Source organism: Propithecus coquereli, unplaced genomic scaffold (assembly GCF_000956105.1).
Source record: "Propithecus coquereli isolate 6110/MARCELLA unplaced genomic scaffold, Pcoq_1.0 Scaffold26, whole genome shotgun sequence".
Classification (NCBI taxonomy): Eukaryota; Metazoa; Chordata; class Mammalia; order Primates; family Indriidae; genus Propithecus; species Propithecus coquereli.
This window is the reverse complement of record NW_012148174.1, coordinates 1,506,398-1,512,369: the sequence shown is the minus strand read 5'-3', so window position 1 is coordinate 1,512,369 and position 5,972 is coordinate 1,506,398. Positions and strand designations below refer to the sequence as shown.

General features: G+C 41.7%; 1 pseudogene; it reads right to left on the bottom strand.

The window, feature by feature from the left end:
- Positions 1–411: 411 nt before the first annotated feature.
- On the bottom strand, positions 412–877 carry LOC105812641 (annotated as a pseudogene).
- Positions 878–5,972: the final 5,095 nt, after the last annotated feature.

Here is a 5,972-nt window from a genome sequence, read left to right as displayed (position 1 = left end):
TTTAAGTTCTTTTTTTTGGCTGTAGAAACTATCATGTATTTTTTTTGTTTGTTTGTTTATTTTTTTTATTTCAGCAAATTATGGGTGTACAGATGTTTAGGTTACGTGTGTATGTACTTAATACCCATGATTTCATATACGGTGCCAAATGCTTTACATTCGTTTTCTCATTTCAATCCGCACAACTCTACGAGGTAGGTAGTGCTGCCATTTACAAGTGAGAAAACAGGCTCAGAAAAATTAGGTCACTTGCTCAAGGTCGCACGGCTAGTCCGTGGTAGAGCCGGGATTTGTCTGTTGCTGGAAGCCCGTGTCCTTTTCATCGTGCCCATGTAGGTGGGCCTTGAACAAAGGTAATTGCACTGCTCAACTCTGCAAAGAGCACCTGGGAGTGGAGGTCACCGGCCACTCTCACCGCTGCTAGGGATGCATTGGGGCCGACTCCATGGTGGTTTTTATTCCACTTGGCATCTTCCCTGGTTGACCTGTGTGAGCCGTCTGCACCCACTGAGCGTTGGCTGCTGCTGGCTTGGGGCTCCCGCCATCTGCGCCTGCTGTAACCCTGAGCTTCCTGCGAGGCTCGCCCCAGCTCCTGGCTGGCCAGGACCACTGCTCCCTGAAGGTGGCCAATTAGACAGCCCCTCCTAAAGGCAGCGGCTGCCACCAAGGCATTGGTGTCCGCAGGGTTAAGGTGCTTGTCCGGCTGGAGACCACTCTCTCATTCTCGCTCCTCTTTGCTGATTTCCTCCAGAAGACTTGAGCGCATTTTGTTCAAGCCCTGGATCTGCTTCTGCGCTGCGTTAGCACCAATGCGGGCAGCATCTGTCGTCAGTTGCTTGTCCTGCTCTTCAAGCTCAGGGTCGGGCTTGGTGCTTAGATGTAAGATTTAGGGTCGGTACATGCAAAAGGCACTAAGAAAATAAATATATTTGACAAAGTTGACAAAAACACACAGTAGGAAAAGGACACCCTTTTCTTTCTTTTTTTTTTACTTTATTTTTTACATGTATATTCAGATAGATTTAGTTGTACAAGCTGTTTTTGGCTACATGGATGAATTGTATAGTTCTGATGTCTGGATGAATTGTGGATGAATTGTAGAGTTCTGGTGTCTGGGTTTTTAGTGTCCTGTCACCCAAATAGTGTGTATTGTAAGTTTTCATCTGTAAGTAAGTTTTCGTCTGTCACCCCCTCCCGTCCTCCTGTCTTCTGAGTGTCCAATGGCCCTTGTATCACGCTCTGTGCCCCTGTGTACCCATAACTTAGCTCCCACTTATAAGTGAGAACATGCGGTGTTTGGTTTTCCATTCCTGTGTTACTTCACTTAAGATAATGGCCGCCAGTTCTATCGAAGTTGCTGCAAAAGGTATTATTTCATCATTGTTTATGGCTGAGTAGTATTCCCCGGAGGAGACCCTTTTCAGTAAACAGTGCTCGGAAGATTGCATGGCAGAGAAATGAAACTGGACCTCTATTTCTCACTATATATAAAAACCAACTCAAGATTAAAAACTTGAATGTAAGACCTGAAACTATAAAAGTACTAGAATAATACCTAGGGAAAATCCTTCTGGATATTGGTCTAGGCAAAGAATTCATGACTAAGACCTCAAAAGCACAGGTAAAAAAAAACAAAAACGGACAAATGTGGTTTATGAAAGTAAAAAGCTTCTGCACAGCAAAAGAAATAATCAACAGAGTGACTATACAATCTGTAGAATGGGAGAAAATATTTTCAAGCTGTACATCTGACAAGGGATTAATATCCAGAATTTATAAGAAACTCAAATAACTCAACAACAAATAACCCCATTAAAAAGTGGGCTAGGACGTAAGTAGACATGTTTCTTAAGAATAGGCTGGATCACGCAGAAAAAAAAATATATATAAAAAACCAAACATATGGCCAAAAAACATATGAAAAAATGTTTGGCATCACTAATCATCAGAAAAATGCATATTAAAACTATAACGAGATATCATCCTATCAATCAGAATGATTATTACTAAAAAGACAAAAAATAACAGATATTGGTGAGGATGTAGAGAAAAGGGTATTTATAGACCGTTGGTGAAAATGTAAATTCGTGCCTTTCTAGAAAAGAGTGTGGAGATTTCTCAAAGGACTAAAAATAGAACTGAACTACCATATGATCCAGCAATCCCACTACTGGGTATCTACCCAAAGGAAAATAAATCAATATATGAAAAAGATTCCTGCATGTTCCTTGACTCTAATGCTTGTAAAAAAGATACCTGCATTCATATGTTTACTGCAGCACTATTAAAATAGGAAAGATAAGGACTCAACCTATGTTTCATCAATGGATGATTGGACAAAGAAAATGTAGTATATATACACAACGAAATACTATTCAGCCATCAAAAAGAATGAAATCCTATAATCCCAGGACTTTGGGAAGTTGAGGTGGGAGGATTGCTTGAGGCCAGGTTATTAAGACCAGCCTGGGCAATGTAGCCAGGCCCCACCTCTAAAAAAAAAAATGTTTTAAAAAAGAATGAAGTCATGTCTTTTGCAGCAACACGGATGGACCTGGAGGCCATTGTCTTAAGTGAAACAACTCTGACACCGAAAGACAAATACCGCACGTTGTTACTCACAAGTGGGAGCTAAGTGGAATGGAAGCAGAGAGTGGAATGGTGGAAAATGGAGACTCAGGGGGTTGGGGAAGTGGGAGGGGTGGATGATGGGAGGTCACTTAGTGGTACAACGTGTGTTGCTTCAGCGATGGACGCACTGAAGACTGACTACCACAATGCAATGTATCAATGTAGCAAAATTGCACTTACGCTCCATGAACATACACAAATAAAAAGTAAATTTAAAAAATAAAATAAAATAAGAATATTCTGACCATCTCAATGGCTGATTAGTTTAACTGATGTGAGTTGTGTTTATCATTAAAACCATCAAAATAATTTGTGTGAATTAATGTTCTACATTCTGGCCCCGAGGGTCATAGTGATCACAAGCTCAGAAGGCTATTTTCCACATAAGAAGCAGGGGAAGATAAAGGAACAATTCTGACTGCTGTTTTGAGTACATCTTTTTGTTTGTTTGCTTGTTTTTAAATGAACTAATATTCCTGGACATAGAAAGATTATCTCCAGATCTGTGGAAAGTCTGTCGAGTGGGGAAGAATATTTCCTGAACCGGCTTCTGGAAACCTTAAGAGTAGGGGAGTCCAGTGGTGATTTTTGCAAGAATACAGGCATCGATGTCTTTTCAGTGTTGAAGGTTTTGGGGAAAAATCATCTCATAGACTTTATGCTTAGGAAGGATGACAACAAAAAGTACTTCCTTGTTGGATCTGGCAAAATCTGAGAAATTAGATTATGAAAGAGACCCCCGTGGGAACCAGAGCATCTCAAGTGTGAGAAGGAAGGGAAAGCAATATCGGAGAACTCTCATGTACTCCAGCATTCAAAGATAAAAAGAAAATTTCAAAAAGAAAGAAAGCTACAGAGATCTCATTACATTATCAGAGATGAAAGAAAGAAAAAGACCCCCAGCCAAAGAAGGGATGATTATATGCCAAACCAAATTTTTCCAACTACAGACTATTAAAAGAAAAGGTCAAAGCACGAAAGAATTTCTGGACAACCTCATGCTGAAGTTAAGGCTCTCATCTGATACGGCTAATTTGCAAATATAGATGAAATTATCTAGGGCTTAATCTATGTCCATAAACCAGATAAACTTTGTGTATTAATAAACTGAATTAAAGTCAAGTAAAAGCAGCAGGCTTCCTGGAACATAGGAAATGGCAGACGCCCAGTGAAAACCAACGCAGAAAGGAAAGCAGTGTGAAAATCAAGCAGTGGCAAGACCTATCCCCTCCCCAGACAACCACAAGGGGAAAATGTTGACACTTTGGAGCAAAAGAAGCCCTTAATACAGCGAGAAACTGCGGTGGAGGTGTGGGCACAGTGACACTTTTGAGAACAGACTGGTCCATGATTTTTGGTGGAGCATCCCAAAGAAACCAAATCTTTGCAAACAATGTTTGCAAAAGAAAAATTTAACTGCATATAACGTTCGACTTAGGCGTAGATGGTAATTTACGGTGTGAGTCAATTCTCCCTTAAAATCAGAAAGCGTCTTACTCCTGAGCATTTTTCACAGTTAGTTGCTAAATCCTTCATGAAGTTGGGCAATGAGATAGGTAACATTGAGACGAATAATATTGAATGGGATGAATCCAGGTAGAATGAGAATCAAGAATTATCAGTGTCAGGAGAACAACAAGGCTTCTTCACCAGGGAGGACTTTGTGAAGCATTGCTTGGTCACAAGTCTAAATGTAGGAAAAAATTGAAAGAGAAAAATATGCAACTCTGAGTAAAGGTGAATTAAGTAGAAAAACTTCCTGCCAGGTGAAGAAATTGCCCATCAAAGCAAGAGTTGGCTGGGAGATTTGTAAGAGCGTTGAGATATTGCCAAAAACATTTGGATACCCTTTGGAATACTAAGTCAAATCTGATGACCGAACACATTTAACACTTTCTGTCAAAAAGTAGAATGTCTCCCCTCACTATTGACTCAGTTGAGAAAACATTTCTGACATGCATGAAATTTAACTTCACAGGACTAAGTTTAATTCTGATGAAAATATTGGTATTTAGAGACACTGCATTGCGCATAAAAATAAATAAGCCACGGTCTCTATCTACGTGAGTGTGCTGTAAGTACGCTTGATTTGATTTTTTTTTTTTTAGAAAATAGGTCATATTAAACTTGGACAAGAGCATACTTTGAAGACTATACTTTTTGGCAGAGATATTAACTGAAAACTATCAACTCCAAGTCTCAGGTGCCAGTGTGATCCCTGCTGTTGGACTTCCTAAAGGACACCCGGAAAGAAAAAAATAAAATAGACGTGGCAAATTGCATCTAGTTCACCCTCGGAGTGCTGGAGAGACTACGTCTGTTTTCAGGGAAGGCCGGTCTCAGCAGGTTTCCATGTCACCAACACAGCTCTTGTAATTCAATTAGTAATATCCAGAGAGTGAACAGTCTTAAAACCAAATAGCAAACACACCGAAATTCAATTAAATATGGCTACGTCATTTAAGCTTCGCTATGTAACAAAGTATCTTCGATCCTAGTAACTTAAAACAGCAGACGTTTATTTGGCTCTCGATTCCACAGGTCGGCAATTCAGGTCAGGCTCAGCTGAACTCTCTGCTTGCCTTTGCTGGTCTTGGCTCGGTGGTCTCGGTGCTGTGCACTGAATTGTGCCTCCCGCCCCCCACCAAAATGTACGTGCTGAAGTCTTAACCCCCAGTACCTCGGATTGTTATGATGTTTGGAGGTCAGGTCTCTACAGAAGCCCTTAAGTTAAAACAACGTCATTCGATGGGCCCTGCTACAGTATGACTGGGACATGCCGAGAAGGTGGCCACGTGGAAGGAGCAGAAACCTACGGAGGCTGGAGGCTGCGCCGTGGCGTTTGGACTTTGTTTGCCCGTCAGTGGGACCGGGCAAAGAGCACTTCGGCTGAAGTGTTGAGGGGAGGTCAGATGCGCTGGCAGGTTGACTTGGGGAGGTGCAGAGGAGAGAAGACTCGGACCTCAAGAAAAGCAGAGCCAGGCGATGGGGACACCAGGTAGGTCTAAGAGATTCACAAGATAGAACAGACAAGACTTAGGACTGGATATGAGGGTTTGGTGAGAGGGGGGCACTCGGGAAGCTTTCAGATTCATGGCTTAGGAGACAGGTACAGGATGCTGCTACCCTCCACCGCGGAAGACACCGCACCAGCTGTGGGGAGTGGAGCAAGTGGAGAATGAAGGGGAAAAATCAGCCCTTTGGGACATTTCGAGCATGAGATGACCACAGGCCTTTTGAATAGAGAAGACTGTAGTTCTGTGTCCTTGTATAACTTCCCAGGCAAAGGCAGCTTTCCACAAATGTTTTTAATAAAACTCATGCCTTTGTGATCTCTGCTT